The following is a 16034-nucleotide window of genomic DNA, read 5'->3' as shown; positions in this document are numbered from 1 at the left end:
CCCAGCTCAGATGCTTCCCCTTCCAGGGAGCCCTCTCCGGTCTTTCAGCTGGGCACAACCACAGCCTCCTCAGAGCTGGCATGCCTCTTCTGGGGCACTCTCTGCCTCGCATAGGGTCAAAATTCAGGGCTAATTTCTGGTGACATTCCACGATTCCAGAATAGAGTCCAGTACACATTACGTGCTTAATAAAGCGAATGAGTGACAGAGTGAATGAGTGAACTGCCAAAGGGAAACAGCCTCTCTATCCCCCTTCTCTGTCTATAAGAAGCCTTACAGAGCATGTCTCTTCCTCCTCTTTGGGCAGCTGGCATCGGGAAAGACCCCTGAGTGGCAGTTCTTCGTGAATACAACTTCCTTTCATTGCCACCTCCTATGCTTGGCTCCAGATCGTCAGGGACTCCCGGGGTCCCCCGGGATTCTATCCTGACTCCCTGGTCTGGTCTTTGAAGCCCTTCCCAGCCAGGCCTCTTCTCTGGCCCCTGGTCTGGTGAGCACTCTCCGGTCCTGGGCCTTGCTTGTATTCTCCAATGCTCAGAGAAACATGTCTGTTCTCACCAAGCCTACAATCCAGCCACCACTGCAGGCTTTCCTTTGCCTCCTCCCTTCCAAATGCCCTCTACCTCCTCCCTTCCAAATGCCTCTACCCAGCCAGGTACTTTCCCCTAGCCAAGACACCCTCAAGTGGCCTTCGGTTCTCATAAATGGGTCCACCAGCACCTTCCCCGACCTCCAAATGTGTCCCCTGACTATTCCTTCCCTGATATCAATAGGCTCTGGATCCTCAGGGTGGCAGAGGGAGGAAATGGGCACTGAGTTAGAATTTGGGGCATCCAGAATGGCCTCCGAAATGTCTCAGGTTTTCTCAGGCCACATCTTCTTCCCTGTGCCTGTTGGACTGCTTCTGCCTCCATCACCCCATCTGCATCAGATTCCACATCAGATACACACCACAGGTGCCCCTTCAGTCCACTGCTGCCACCTCAGACCTCCAGCCACCCCTCCAGAATAGAGAGGCATGCCCGTGGCCTTGCTACCATCTACCCCAAACACCCACCCGATTACCACCATAGCCACAAATACCTCCTGCGTGCCTACTATGTGCCAGGTACTGTTCTAGGCACTAGAGACACAGGCTGTGAACAAAGCAGACATGGTAGCTTCCCTCATGGAGCTTTCATTCTAATGTAGGAAATGAGGAAAACAGATAATAAAACAAAATAAGTGAGTAAAACATACAGCATTTTAAGTTAGTTGCATATAGCTAACTTCGCTGTCTTTGAAAATAAATGCAGTGGGGCATAGTGGCTCACACGTGTAATCCTAACACTTTGGGATGCTGAGGCAGGAAGATTGCTTGAGTTCAGGAGTTTGAGACCAGCCTGGGCAACATGGCGAGACCTCTTCCCTACAAAAAAATCAAAAATTTAGCTGGTGACGGTGGCATATGCCTGTGGTCCCAGTTACTAGGAAGGTTGAGGTGGGAGGACCGCTGGAGCCCAGGAGATCAAGACTGTCGTAAGCTATGATTATGCCACTGCAGTCCAGCTTGAGCAACAGAGCAAGACACTGTCAAAAAAAAAAAAAAAAGAAGGAAAAGAAACGCATGGGCTATAAACATATAAATAAAGCAGGGGTGGGTTTAGGGAGTGTGGGATGAAGTTGCCATTTATTTATTTGTTTGTTTATTTATTTATTTATTTAGAGACAGGGTCTCACTCTGTTGCCCATGCTGGAGTAGAGTGGCACAATCACTGTTCACTGCAGCCTTGACCTCCTTGGGCTCCAGTCATCCTCCCACCTCAGCCTCCCAAGTAGCTGGGCCACAGGCACATACCACCATGCCCAGCTAATTTTCATATTTCTTGTAGAGATGCGGTTTCAGCGTGTTGCCCAGGCTGGTCTCAAACTCCTGGGCTCAAGCGATCCTACTGCCTCAGCCTCCCAAAGTGCTGGGATTACAGCATGAGCCACAGCACCCAGCCTGAAAGTTGCTATTTAAATGGGGTGACCAAGTAGGCCTTGTGAGAAGGTGCCATTTACTCAAAGAGTTAGAGGAGGCAAGAGTGGGCCTTGAAGAGCACTTCAAGCAGAGGGAAGAGCCAGTGCAAAGGCCCCTGTTTGAGTTGGTGGGTTCCCTTCTCTGTGCGCTCACATTTGTCAGCCCTTTATTTGGTGCTTGTCGGAGTTCAAGAGTGTTGGAGGAAGTTTTTCACTTGGCCTCCTATCCTGCTTCACCAGGAGCTCCTTGGGGCAGAGACCCTGTAATGGTCAACTTCATAGTCAACACACACCCCACCCAAACATGTCTAGACACACACAGAGACACACACACATCCTAGACTCACACACTCATGTCCAGACATACACACCCAGACTCACACAAAGAGACCCTCACACTGTGGCCAATAGTGAAGGCCTCAGCTATTGTCTCCTGAGAGGGACTGAAGGAAGAGTAAATAATAATTAAGTGTGCCCAGCCCCGTCTAGTTTACAGAGGTCCCTCTTGTGTCTACTCTTGGAGCCTAAGAACTGGGTGGTTATTAAAGTGAGCCTCTGAGAGACCAAGGTGAACAGGCTGGTCCCTGGTATGTGCAATACTGGAACCCGGCTTTTCTGATTATGCTCCAATTTGTGTTCATTTTTTAAAAATAGGATGTGAACATAGAACAAATTTCAAAATGTCCTTAGAGGCAAGTGTCCCGCCCTACTCCACCCCAGCACCCGGCTCCCACCACAGGGTCTGAGTGCACTCACCAGTTTATTTCTCCTTTACCTAAATGAAGACCTAGGCTCTCTTCTCTCTTCAAAGAGATTCTGCTTTGCAAATACATTTGACAGAATGAAAACAGGCCAGGAGCCTCTGGTCTGGAAGCACATCCTCTTTGCTCCTAGTACCCAGGCTGTCTGGGGCCAGGCTTGGCATCCATTCGATTTCTCCAAAACCACAAGCCTTTTGAATCCAGGACATGGCCGCTGCATGTCCCACGTAGAAGTCCCGGGGGAAGATCCACTGATCATGAGGAACCCGCTGTCCTCAGAGGGAGGAGATAGGGACTAAGGAAGAAGGGGGAAGAAGCAGGAAGGGGTTTCAGAGGCGGAAACAGGACACTTTAGGGGAAATCACACTTTCTGAAGTTTCTTTAAAATGAAGACTCCATTGAATTACTTCATTTTCTTTTTTCTTTTCCTTTTTTTTTTTTTTTTAAACACAGAGTCCGTTCTGTCGCCCAGGTTGGAGTACAGTGGTATGATCTCGGCTCACTGCAACCCCCGCCTCCCGGGTTCAAGCAGTTCTCCTGCCTCAGCCTGCCGAGTAGCTGGGATTACAGGCACCCACCACCACGCCCGGCTAATTTTTGTATTTTTAGTACAGACGGGGTTTCACCATGTTGGCCAGTCTTGTCTTGAACTCCTGACCTCAGGTAATCCACCTGCCTTGGCCTCCCAAAGTGCTGGGATTACAGGTGTGAGCCACCACACCCAGCCTTCTTTTATTTTCTTCCTCCGCAGTTTTACAGCTGACAGACTGCAAGTTCCCCATGAAAAGAATGGGGCTTGAATCAGCAGATGACCACCCCTCTACATCCCAGTACAGTACCCCAAACACACTCAACTACAACTGTGTAGTGTAATGAGTGCCTTCCCTGCCCCAGGAGCAGATCAAGAGTCACCATGGGCCTGCTGCCAGGTGCTTACAGTCTAGGGGAGGGGACACACAAACACAATTAATTCCCAGTGGGCAGGCTAGGGAGCCTTGGGGGACCAAAGAATGGGTGCTCCCCATCAAGTGAGTAAAAGAGAGAGAAGAAAGGATATACAAGACCCCAGGCAGAGGGGTCAGCATATGCAAAGAGCTGGGGATGCTTAAGAAATGTTAAGGGGGACTTTAGTCTTGGGTGGCAGAGACCAAACAGAAGGTTCAGCGCAGGTCAGATGTGAAGGGCCTGGATGTCAAGGGATGTGTCTGATTTTATCTTATAGGTGGGGATTTTCAAGCAGGGTTGTGGCAGGATTCGACTTGTATTTTCTCTGGATCTCTCACAACTGGTGAGCAGTGCAGGGGATGGGTTGGAGGCAGAAGACTCTGACTAAAGTTGAGTAGAGAGAAAGCATTTATTTATTTATTTATTTATTTATTTATTTATTTATTTTGGAGACAGAGTTTCATTCTGTTGCCCAAGCTGGAGGGCAGTGGTACGATCTCGGCTCACTACATCCTCTGCCTCTTGGGTTCAAGCGATTCTCCTACCTCAGCCACCCGAGTAGCTGGGATTACAGGTGCCCACCATCATGCCAGGCTATTGTTTGTATTTTTAGTAGAGGGGGGGTTTCACTATGTTGGCCAGGCTGGTCTTGAACTCCTGACCTCAAGTGATTCACCCGCCTAGGCCTTCCAAATTGCTGGGATTATAGACATGAGCCACTGCGCCAGGTCGAGAAAACATTTATAATGCTTTCATTCTTAAACTGGGTGATGGAGATACAGTTTTTATATTTTTATGCTCTTTTTTAATGTCTGAAATAGATAATTAAAAATTTAATAAAATAAATAAAAAAATTAATAATAAAATCAATAGCACTGTTACTAAGTGAATCAAAGCTCCAACAGGGCAAAGATAACAATAATTACCACTAATGACGAAGCTTACGCTAGTAACAGGGCTTAATAGGCAGTATTCCTAGGACTTCACAAATATAAACTCTTAATCCTCATGACAACCCTATGAGACAGGTGTTTCCCAAATTACTGATGAGGAGAATGAAGTACAGAGAAGTTGAGTATCTGGCCCAAGGTCACCCAGTCAGTAGGAAGGAGAGCTGAGATTCAGGAACTGCGCTCTTAACCGGGAGAGCGGGGCTGGCGCAGGGGGCCTGGCTATATTGGGCTGAGTCGGAGATGGGCGTAGTTTGGGCGGGGTTGGGAGGGTTGGGGTGGGGCCTCTGTAGGTGAAGAGAGTTAAATCCGGGGCCCGACCGGAAAGCGCCGCCCTCCTCCCCTGTCTGCTGGGCTTCGTTGCTTCCCACGTTCTGGGAGTCTTAGCGGCTTGCTACCCGTTTTCCAAGCAAAACGCAGTGCCCGTGCAAGCGCCTGGGCCGAATGGACCCCAGAGGGAGTGCCTGAGGAGCCTTTCTGCTCCAGGCTCCTGGTGCCATGGCAACCTAGGCCCAAGAATCTAGGCTCAAGGCCTGGAAACGACCCCAACTATGGCCGTCGCCTTCCGGGCTTCAGTTCCCTGTCTAAAATTTGGGAGTTAGGGGCCTTTCCACTGCTAGTGCCTCAGAGGCCTCAGAGAGGAACCGTACCTCTCACCTCCCACCCCTGCTCTTGCCTTCCAGCAAAACCTCCGGTGATTTTCACATTACACACAGCAGCAGCAACAGCAGCCCCTGAGAACTTGTCAGAAATGAAAACTCTCAGCCCTACCTCAGACCCACTGGGTCAGGAACTCTGGAAATAAGGTCCTGCCGTCTGGTTTAGCCAGCCATCCCCGGGATTCCCATGCATGCTCAAGCTGGAGAACCACTGCTCTAACCTGTCATTTCCCTAATTCTGGCCTAAAGCAAAACTCTTATCTTTCTGTGCTCAGATACCATCAATGGCTCCCTGGTGCCATGGAATCAAGCCCAAGTCGTCCTGACATCCAAGGCCTTTCACAACTTAACTCCCCTTCTACTCCACCCCCAGAAGAATTGGCCCCAGTGACTCCTCTAGACAACTGCATCCTTGTGTTCCCCAAAGCACACCCTGCATGTGTTTCTAGATGCTTGTTAATGCTGTTCCCTTGGCCTGGAATGCCTTCTAATCCCCTTTTGACCAAAGCTTCAAGTTTCTCTCTTCCAGGAAGTATTCCCAGAATGTTTCTACCCTTGAGGGTGCCTCCCTGCTAGGAGTCCTGAGTCTTTGCATTCCTGCCCAGGGATAAGCATTGATAGATTGGTGTTTGATTTCATTATGGGCTGAATTATACCCTCCCAAAATTCATATGCTGAAGCCCCAATCCCCAGTACCTGAGAGTGTGACTGTATTTGGAGATAGAGCCTTTAGGGGTTAAAATGAGTTAAAGTGAGGCCATTAGCCAATCTGGCTGGTGTCCCTCATAAGAAGGGGAAATTTGAATTCACAGAAAACACCAGGGCTGTGCACCCACAGAGGGGTGACCCTGTGAAGAGGCCGCAAGAGGGTGGCCATCTGTGAGCCAAGGAGAAAGGCCTTGGAGGAAACCACCCCTGCTGGTGCCTTGATCTTGGACTTCCAGCCTCTAGCACTTTGAGGAAATTACCTCTGGTTAAGCCCCCAGTCTGTGGTTTTGTTATGGCAGCCCTGGCAAATGAATACAGATTTTTTTGTGTGTGTGACGGAGTCTTGCCCTGTTGCCCAGGCTGGAGTACAATGGCGCAATCCTGGCTCACTGCAATGTCCGCCTCCTGGATTCAAGCAATTCTCCCACCTCAGCCTCCCAAATAGCTGGAATTATGGCACCCACCATCATGCCCGGCTAAATTTTTTTGTATTTTTATAGAGACGGGGTCCCACCATATTGGCTAGGCTGGTCTTGAACTCCTGACCTCAGGTGATTCACCTGCCTTGGCCTCCCAAAGTGCTGGGATTACAGGCGTGAGCCACCGTGCTTGGCCAGATACAGATTTCCTAGAAGTTCATCATGTTTTTCCTGAGGTCTCTGCCTCCCCTTTCTCAGTCTCACTCCTCCTGGGGCCGCAGAGGCAGGCTCTGCCATCACTCCCTTGTGTGACCCTGGGGCCCTGCATGACATGCCTTTAGCGGATGGGATCCCCGGCTCTCCCAGGGTAGTTATGGAGGGACACAGCAAAGGCGAACAGACAGCACCTACTCACTCTGTGTCCCAGCCTCACACATGGTCTCTCTTTGAGGAACAGTGTGCTTAGCATTAAAAAGGCTCAGACACCAATGTGCTCATGGAAGTAATTTCTAGTTGGTGGACTGTGCTTTCCTCGTTCCCTGCCTCTTCCTGCCTTCCTCAACTCAAGTCAAATTGGGAAAAAACAAAAACAGCAGAAGTGTCTGACCCGGGAAACTAGAAGCCATAGCGCACAGAGTCCTGAAAATCCGGGCTCCAGTCTTGGCCTCTGAACCGCTGTGTGGCCCTGGTTTAGTCACACCCCTCTCTGGGCTCCAGGCTCCCTTGTGAAAAGGAAGGGTCTAGATGAGCAGACACCAGGCAATTCTGGGGAAAGACGGGAGGCTCCGGCTGATCACAGCAGGCGGTGCGGTGGGAGGCGGGCACATCGGACTGAAGAACAGAGGAGGAGCAGCTGCACGGTGGACATCCTGGAAAACCAAGCCAGGAGGCGGGAGTGGCTGGGGCTGGCACCGGGAAGCCATGAGGGGGGCGGAGCAGAGGAGGGGGGCGGAGCAGAGGAAGGTCGGGATGAGGAGGGGCAGGGCAGAAGAGGGGCAGACACACCTGAGTCAGGAAGAAGACTCAGGGGAGGGGCAGCCACAACCTGCCCAGGCCCTGTCTTCCTAACTTCAGCCCTTGCCACATTCCCCTTGTGTCGTCCTGACCTTCTTCCCATTCCTGAAATGTGCCAAGTCCTTTCCCACCTCAGGGCCTTTGCCCTTGCTATTCCCTCTACTAAAAATGTAGACCTAGAAGGAGCAAACACGTCCAGCACTTACTAATGTGCCAGGCACTGTCTTAGCGCTTCACATACATTCACTCATTTCATCCTCTCCACAACCCTGCAGGTAGAAATAGTCACCATCCCTACCGTGCAAATGAGCAAACGGAGGCACAGAGAGAAGCAATTTGCACAAGACCTCACGGCAGTGGCAGAGCTGGGATTTGAAACTCTGGGATTCCACTTTTCCCTCATTCGAGTGGCAGTGTAAAATGAGATCACACATGTAAAATGCTTAGAACAGTACCTGAGACTTAATGAATGCCTAAAAAGTGTAAGTTGTGGCTGGTATTGTCTGTATTAAGATGACCATGTCATGTACGATGTATGCAATGCTCTCCCGCCTGCCTCCCACCACCCCTTACCCTCTGCGGTTTGTGGCCCTCTGACATTTTACACGTCTTCGTTGGTCACTGTTATCAGGATTGTTCTTCAGATTGTGAGCAGGATTGTCTTGTTCATAACTGTATCCCTTAGGTTCCACCACAGCGCCTGGCACATAGTAGGGAAAGTTTGTTGAAAGTGTGTTGAGTGACTGGCTAAAGAAATAGGAATGTGGGCGTAAGATGGGGAGGCAGGCTTCATAGCCAGACGTGGTGGGGAGGGAGTGGGGCTGGAAGCTGGGAGGAAGATCAAATCGTTTCAGCCTAGAGAGGTTTTGACAGAACCAAATATGGCCTCCATCGCTAGGGCAAGAGAAATGCCAGGCAATCAGCCGGCCACTGGCTACCAGGAGCCACTCAGAGCCCTCTCTGCCCCTCCTCTCCGCAACCAGGGAGCCACCAAGGCCCACTGAGACTCCTTCCTAAGTAGCCTTGAGTCTGTCCCATTCCCCATCCCCAATCCCCAGACCCAGGGCCCATCCTCCAATCCCAGGACACAGCCTTGGCCTTCTCACAGACACGCTTGCCTCCAGCCTGCACATTGTCTCCAACCCACCGCCCACTCCATATTCAGAGGGGACTTTCAGAGGGTTCCACTACTGCCATGATAAAGTCCACACTCCTCAGCGGGCCTACTAGCCGCATGATGAGCCGGCTCCAGCCCTTCTTCTCATTCTTCTCCCACAAGCCTCTGCTTCTCCCCTACACACCCCAACTTCCAGCAATACCATGCTGCCAGCAGACCAGGCGATTTCTCACCTGCCCTGAGCTTAGCCCAAGATGCATTTTCTGCCAGGAGTGCTCCTATACCACCCCACAACCTGTCCAGCAGAGATGTGCTCACCTCCCAAGGCTGAGCTTAAGCCTCACTGGATCTATAGCCTTTCCTGATCCCCAACTTCAAGAAGAATGATCCTTGTTTTCCATGGTATGCTGCCTGTCCCGCCTCTGCACTTATTACTCCATGTAAGTATGACTCCTGGCCAGATGGTTCGCCACCTAAAGACAGCAACTGTGACGTGGTCATCTTAATACAGATAATACCAGTCACAATGTACACATTTTAGGCATTCACTAAGTCTCGCCAGCCTGACCAACCTGGTGAAACCCCTCTCTACCAAAAATACAAAAAAACATTAGCCAGACATGGTGGCGCATGCCTGTAGTCCCAGCTACTCGGGAGGCTGAGGCAGGAGAATCCTGAACCCAGGAGGCAGAGGTTGTAGTGAGCCAAGATCACTCCATTGCACTCCAGCCTGAGCAACAGACCAAGACTCCGTTTCAAAAAAAAAAAAAAAAGTCTCAGGCCCTGTTCTAAACATTTTACGTGTATGAACTCATTTAGTCTTTCTAAAAACTTTGTGAGGTGTGTACCATTATCCCCATTTTGCAGCCAAGGACACTGAGGCACAGAGAGGTTACGTAACTTGCCCTTGGTCACACACCTGGTAGAGGGCAAATCCAAAATTTAGATTCAGGCCCTTGAGACTCGAAAGCCAGTGTTCTTTCCTCCATGCCGCCACTGGCAGGACTGCTCCCAAATGGGCCCCTGGGTGGAATTGAGACCTGGGACAAGCTCTGGCCTTTTCATGGGCTGGCCAGCAACTCTTTCTGATCACACACAGTCCTGCAGGGCCTCACAGCCAGCATGCCCAGATGGCGCATCAGGGGACCTGAAGCCCGACAACTGGATGAAAGCCTATGGAACCAAAGCCCATGAAATCCCTGAATCTGCTGGGGCTTCCAGCACAGGGAGAGAGCTGGCAGGGCAGTAGCTTCTGGAATATGTTAGTTTGCTATTGCTGCCCTACCAAATTGCCCCAAACTTAGTGGCTTAAAATAATGCAAGTATCATCTTACAGTTCTATAGGTCAGAAGTCTGGCTGGGCTCTGTGGCTTAAGCCTGTAATCCCAACACTTTAGGAGGCCGAGGTAGGTGGATCATCTGAGGTCAGGAGTTCGAGACTGGCCTGGTCAACATGGTGAAACCCCATCTCTACTAAAAATACAAAAACTAGCCAGGCGTGGTAGTACGCACCTATAATCCCAGCTACTTGGGAGACTGAGGCAGGAGAATTGCTTGTACCTGGGAGGCGGAAGTTGCAGTGAGCTGAGATCATACCACTGTACTGCAGACTGGGCATCAGAGTGAGACTGTCTCAGAAAAAAAAAGAAGAAGTCGTCATCGGACATGAGTCTCTAACAAGGTGTCAGTAGGCTTCTATATCTTCTGGGCACTGTAGGGGAGAATCCATTTCCTTGTCTTTTCCAGCTGCTGGAGACTGACTGCTTTCCTTGGCTTGTGGGCCCTTCCTCCATCTTCAAAGTCTGTGACAGGGAACCAAGCCCTCTCATATGGCATCACCCAGCCTCTGCTTCCCTTATCCTATCCCTTTCTCTGACTCTTCTTCTGCCTCCCTCTTCCATTTTTCAGGATCTGTGTGATTACATTGGATCCACACAGATAATTCAGAATAATCTTCCCAACCTAAGGTCCACTGATTAGCAACCTTAATTCCATCCACAACCTTAATTATCTATTTCCACGTAACTGAACGGTTCCATAGGTTCCAGGGATTAGGATGTAGACCAGCTGCAAGGGCATTATTCTGACCACCCCACAGGTGTTTCTTAGATTGTTACTCAAACCTCCCCATCCCGAAATATCTGTGAAATCATTGGAACAGTCTCAAACTTGCACAGTGGGACAGCCTGCGTCTCAGTTGCCTCAAAGTCTCCAGCGTTGGGGCAGGTAGTAGGAACATGCCTCCGTCAGAGAAGTTCCTCTCAGCCCTCCAGAGGACAGCACATGGGGGCCTGCCAAGGACTTGCAGTTGACCATTTGGCAAGAAGAAAGTGATCCCTCAGAGCATTGTCACCCATTACCAACATCCCACTCATCCTGAGCGCAAGGTCATAGAGAGGTTCTCCCCCGCATTTTAAAATGCAGGGAAGTGAGTTTTGGAGGGGTGGGGTTGCCTGCCCAATGTCTCACATGTAGCCTACATGCACATGCTCTGAATTATGCACTCATTCTCCTGCCACCCTGCTTCTCACAGTGAGGTATTTGTATCACCCAGCTGGCCAGGGTCCTGGATGTCAGATAAATGACCCATCTTCCTCACTGTAACTTTTCCTCAAGCATAGGTTACCTAGAATAGTCCTTCTTCATTAAAATAGCACAAATATTATAAAGTAAAATGCTAAAGCCATTTGAATTTTTAAGCAAAAACCTAAGACCTAAAACAGACTGTGGGGGTTGCATGGGTCATGCCTGCCATATCTCAGGACATGTTTCTGCTTCCCAATCTTGAGGGGCATTTCAGAGAAGGCACCACATGCACCAACACAACACTGCATGCATGCATGTGTGTGTGTGTGTGTGTGTGCACTCACATGTTACCATCTTCCCCAGAGACCCAGAAAAGTCTGTGGTTCAGCCACAGCCAAACGAATTCTTCCATTCCAACATGGATGTTTTAAAATTTGTTTTTCTCATCTGACTTCCGCAGCTAGAACCTCTGATAGATACAATGTTGATAGAAGCGGTGAAAGTAGGCAGCCTTGTTCTGTTCCTGACCTTAGGAGGAAAACATTCAGTCTCTCACCACTAAGATATTAGCTTTGGATTTTTCATAAATGCCTTGATCAGGTTGAGAAGTTCCTTTCTACTCCTAATTTATTGGGAGTTTTTATCAGGAATGAAAGTCATATTTGTCAAATGATTTTTCTGTACTTATTAACATGATTATATGATTTTTCATTTTTAGTATGTTACTACAGGCTAAATTACAATTTGATTACATTGTAAATTACATTGATTGATTTTGTTTATTATACCAACCTTGCATTCCTGGGATTAAACCCCACTTGCTATAAAGCATTATCCTCTTTATGTACTACTGGATTCAATTTGCTAAAATGTTGTTATGAATTTTTGCATCTATATTCATGAGAGATGTTGGTCTGTTGTTTTCTTTCCTTGTGATATATGTGTCTGGTTTTGGTATGAGAGTAATGCTGGCCTAATAGAAAGGGTTAGGAATTATTCCCTCCCTTTCAATTTTCTAGAAGATTTTGCATATAATTGATATGCTTTCTTCCTTAAATGTCTGGTAGAATTCTCTTTTTTTGTTTTTTGTTTTTTGTTTTGAGATGGAGTTTCACTCTTTTTGCCCAGGCTGGAATGCAATGATGTAATGTCGGCTCACTGTAACCTCCGCTTCCTGGGTTCAAGTGATTCTCCTGCCTCAGCCTCCCGAGTAGCTGGGATTACAGGCATGTGCCTCCACGCCCGCCTAATTTTGTATTTTCAGTAGAGTCAGGGTTTCTCCATGTTGGTCAGGCTGGTCAGGTTTGAGACTCCCGACCTCAGGTGATCCGCCCACCTTGGCCTCTCAAAGTGTTGGATTACAGGCTTGAGCCACCGCGCCTGACCGATGTCTGATAGAATTCTTCAGTGAAGCTGTCTGAGCCTAGAATCTGCTTTGTGGAAAAGTATTTCACTACAAATTCAATGTCTTTAATAGACATTGGGCTATTCAGACTGTCTATTTCTTCTTGAGTGAGTTTTGGAAGTTTGGGTCTTTCAAGGAATTTGTCCATTTCATCTAACTTGTCAAATGTATTGGCATATTTTGTACACAACAGTCCCTTATTATGCTTTTAATGCAGGTAGAATTTGTAGTGATATCTCTCATTCCCAGTATTATTTCTCCATTTTTTATTGTATTGAGTTTTGCTCTGATCTTTATTATTTTTCTTCTTCTACTTATTTTGTGTTTCATTTGCTCTTCTCTTCTAGTTCCTCAGGGTAGACACTGAGGTAACAGAGAGAAAGCCTTTATCTTTTTAATGTAGGCATTTTGGTGCTGTCATTTTTTCTCTAAATACTACTCTAGCGAGATCCTACACATTTGGATATATTTTGTTTTCTTTTACATTCATTTCAAAATACTTTCTAATTTGCCTTTGATTTCTTCTTTAACCCATAGTTTACTTAGAAGTATGTTACTTAGTTTCCACATGTTTGGGGATTTTCCAGATATCTTTGTTGTTGATTTCTAATTACTTCCATTGTGATCAGAGAATATACTTGGCACGACTTGAATTACTTTAAATTCAGTGAGACTCGTTTAATGTCCTGAAGTGTGGTCTTTCTTGATAAATGTTCTGTATGCACTTGAAAAGAATGTACACTCTGCAGTTAATGGATGTAATGTTCTAGAAATGTCAATTAGGTTAAGTTGGTTGGTAGTGCTGTTGAAATCTTCTATATCATTCCTGATTTTCTATCTGCTTGTTCTATGAATTATTGAGAGAGGAACGTTGTATCTAGAGTTGTGGATTTGTATATTTCTTTGTGCAGTACTATTACTTTTTGCTTCATGTATTTTGAAGGGTGGTCAGTAAGTGCATAAACATTTAGGATTTTTAAATCACCTTGATAAGTTGACTTCCTTATCGTTATGAAATGACCTTGCTTATTCTTGGTAATATGTTTTGTCTGATATCTACCTTTTCTAATATTAACACAGCTACTTCAGCTTTCTTTTGATTAGTATTAGTATAGTGTATATTTGTCTATTTTTTACTTGTAACCTATTTTTTCTTGATATTTAAATTAAATTTCTTGCAGGTACCAAAAATCTGTGATTTTTAATCAGGGTGTTCACATTTAATAACAATTAATGTGATTATTGATATGGTTGGGTTTAAATCTATTATTTTGCTATTTGTTTTCTATCCGTCCCATCTGCTATTCATTCCATTTTCCTCTTTGTCTGCCTTTTTGTTATTAACTGAATAGTTTTTTATGATTCTATTTTATTTTCTTTGCTGGTTTATTAGTTATAATTCCTTTTTGCATTGTTTTAGTTTGTTGTTTCTTTATTATGCCTGTTTAATTTATCGCAGTCTACCTTCAACTGATACTATACCACTTCACGTAGTATACAAGAATCTTATAATAGTATTCTTACATTTGTCTCCTCCCAGCCTTTATGCTATTGCCATCAAGCATTTCACATTTAAAATTGTTATAAACTCAATAACACATTGTTATTATTTTCCTTTTAATAGTAAATTATATTAAGCAATAAGAAAAATAGTCTTAATGTTTACCCAGGTAGTTACCACTACCAGTATATATACATAAAAAATACATACATATATATGTATATATGTATTTTATATATATTTATAAATGTGTGTATGTGTGTGTATATATATGTGTGTGTATACATATATACATATATACACACACATACACACACACATATGCATACACACATACACACATTTATAAATATATATAAAATACATATATACATATATATGTATGTATTTATTTTTTATGTATATATACTGTGTATATATATACACACACATACACACACATACAGCCTGGGCAAAAGAGCAAGACTCTATCTCTAATACATATATAATATGTATATGTAACATACATATTATGTAACATACATATTATATAATATCATATGTATAATAGAGATAGATCTAATACATATATATCATATTATATATGTATTAGAGATAGAGTCTTGCTCTTTTGCCCAGGTTGGAGCAGTGGCTTAATCACAGCTCACTGCAGCCTCAAACTTCTGAGCTCGAGCAATCTTCCCTCTTCAGTCTCCTGAGTAACTGTGAGTACAGATGCACGATGCCATGCCCATCTAATTCTTTAAAAAAAAAAAATTTGTAGAGGTGGGGCCTCACTATGTTTTCCAAGATGGTCTCAAATGCCTCATTACCAGTTTTTGTTTGTTTTTCAGAGACAGGGTATTGCTCTGTTGCCCAAGCTAGAGTACAGTGATGTGATCCTAGCTTACTACAGCCTTGAACTCCTGGGTTCAAGGAGTCCTCCTGCCTCAGCCTTCTGAGTAGCTAGGAGTACAGATGCGTCACCGTGGCTGGCTAATTTTTTTAAATTAATTAATTTTTTTATTTTTTTATTTTAGAAATGGGTCTTGTTTTTTGTTGCTTAGACTGGTCTTGAATTCCTGGGCTCAAGCTATTCTCCTGCCTTGGCCTCCCAAAGTGTAGGGATTACAGGCACGAGCCACTGCACCTGCACCAGTAGTTTTTATCCTTTGAGTAGACCTACATTTTCACCAGGCATTATATTTCTTTTGCTTGAAAAACTTCCTTTAATAATTTTTGTAGGCCAGGTATTCTGGTGATTAATTCCATCCATTTTTGTATGTCAGAAAAAGTCTGATTTTTCTTTATTTTCCCTTTATTTTTAAAAGATGTTTTCACTGGATAGAGAATTCTAGTCTTGTTCCTTTTTTTTGAGATGGAGTCTTGCTTTGTTGCCCAGGCTGGAGTGCAGTGGCATGTTCTTGGCTCACTGAAACCTCCACGTCCCAGGTTCAAGCAATCCTCCTGCCTTAGCCCCCCTAGTAGCTGGGATTACAGGCACCCGCCACCATGCCCAGCTAATTTTTACATTTTTAGTAGAGACAGGGTTTCACCAGGTTGGCCAGGCTGGTCTCAAACTCCTGACCTCAGGTGATCCACCCGCCTCAGCCTCCCAAAGTGCTGGGATTACACGCATGAGCCACTGCACCCGGCCTAGTCTTATTCTTTTGATACTTTAAGTAAGTTGTTCCACTATCTTTTATTTTGCATTGGTTATGATGAGAAATCTGCTATCATCTTTAGCTTTGTTTCTCTGTATGGAATGTGTGTCCCACCTCCTGGCTGCTTCTAAATTTTTTGGTTAATCCTTGGTTTCAAGCAATTTATTATGATGTGATGTGATATAGTTTTCAATTTCTTTCCTTTTTCTTTTCTTTTTTTGAGATGGGGTCGCACTCTGTCATCCAGGATGGAGTGCAGTGGCGAGTACAGTGGCGCAATCTTGGCTCACCGCATTCTCCGCCTCCGAGGCCCGAGTGATCCTCCCACCTCAGCCTCCCAAATAGCTGGGACCACAGGCATGCATCACCACACCCAGCTAATTTT

The 16034-nt window shown here is 46.1% G+C and overlaps 1 long non-coding RNA gene across 1 annotated transcript in view; it reads right to left on the bottom strand.

The window, feature by feature from the left end:
• The window catches only part of LOC105530807, a 35035-nt gene that overhangs the window by 7764 nt on the left and 11237 nt on the right, over positions 1-16034 (bottom strand). The window contains exon 2 of the long non-coding RNA XR_001004692.1: positions 10087-10202. This is a non-coding gene — a long non-coding RNA (uncharacterized LOC105530807). The remainder of the gene's footprint in view (positions 1-10086; positions 10203-16034) is intronic.

The sequence above is a fragment of the Mandrillus leucophaeus genome, unplaced genomic scaffold, assembly GCF_000951045.1.
Source record: "Mandrillus leucophaeus isolate KB7577 unplaced genomic scaffold, Mleu.le_1.0 Scaffold12, whole genome shotgun sequence".
Classification (NCBI taxonomy): Eukaryota; Metazoa; Chordata; class Mammalia; order Primates; family Cercopithecidae; genus Mandrillus; species Mandrillus leucophaeus.
Note: the sequence above shows the minus strand (reverse complement) of the source record. Positions and strands in the feature narration are given on the sequence as shown.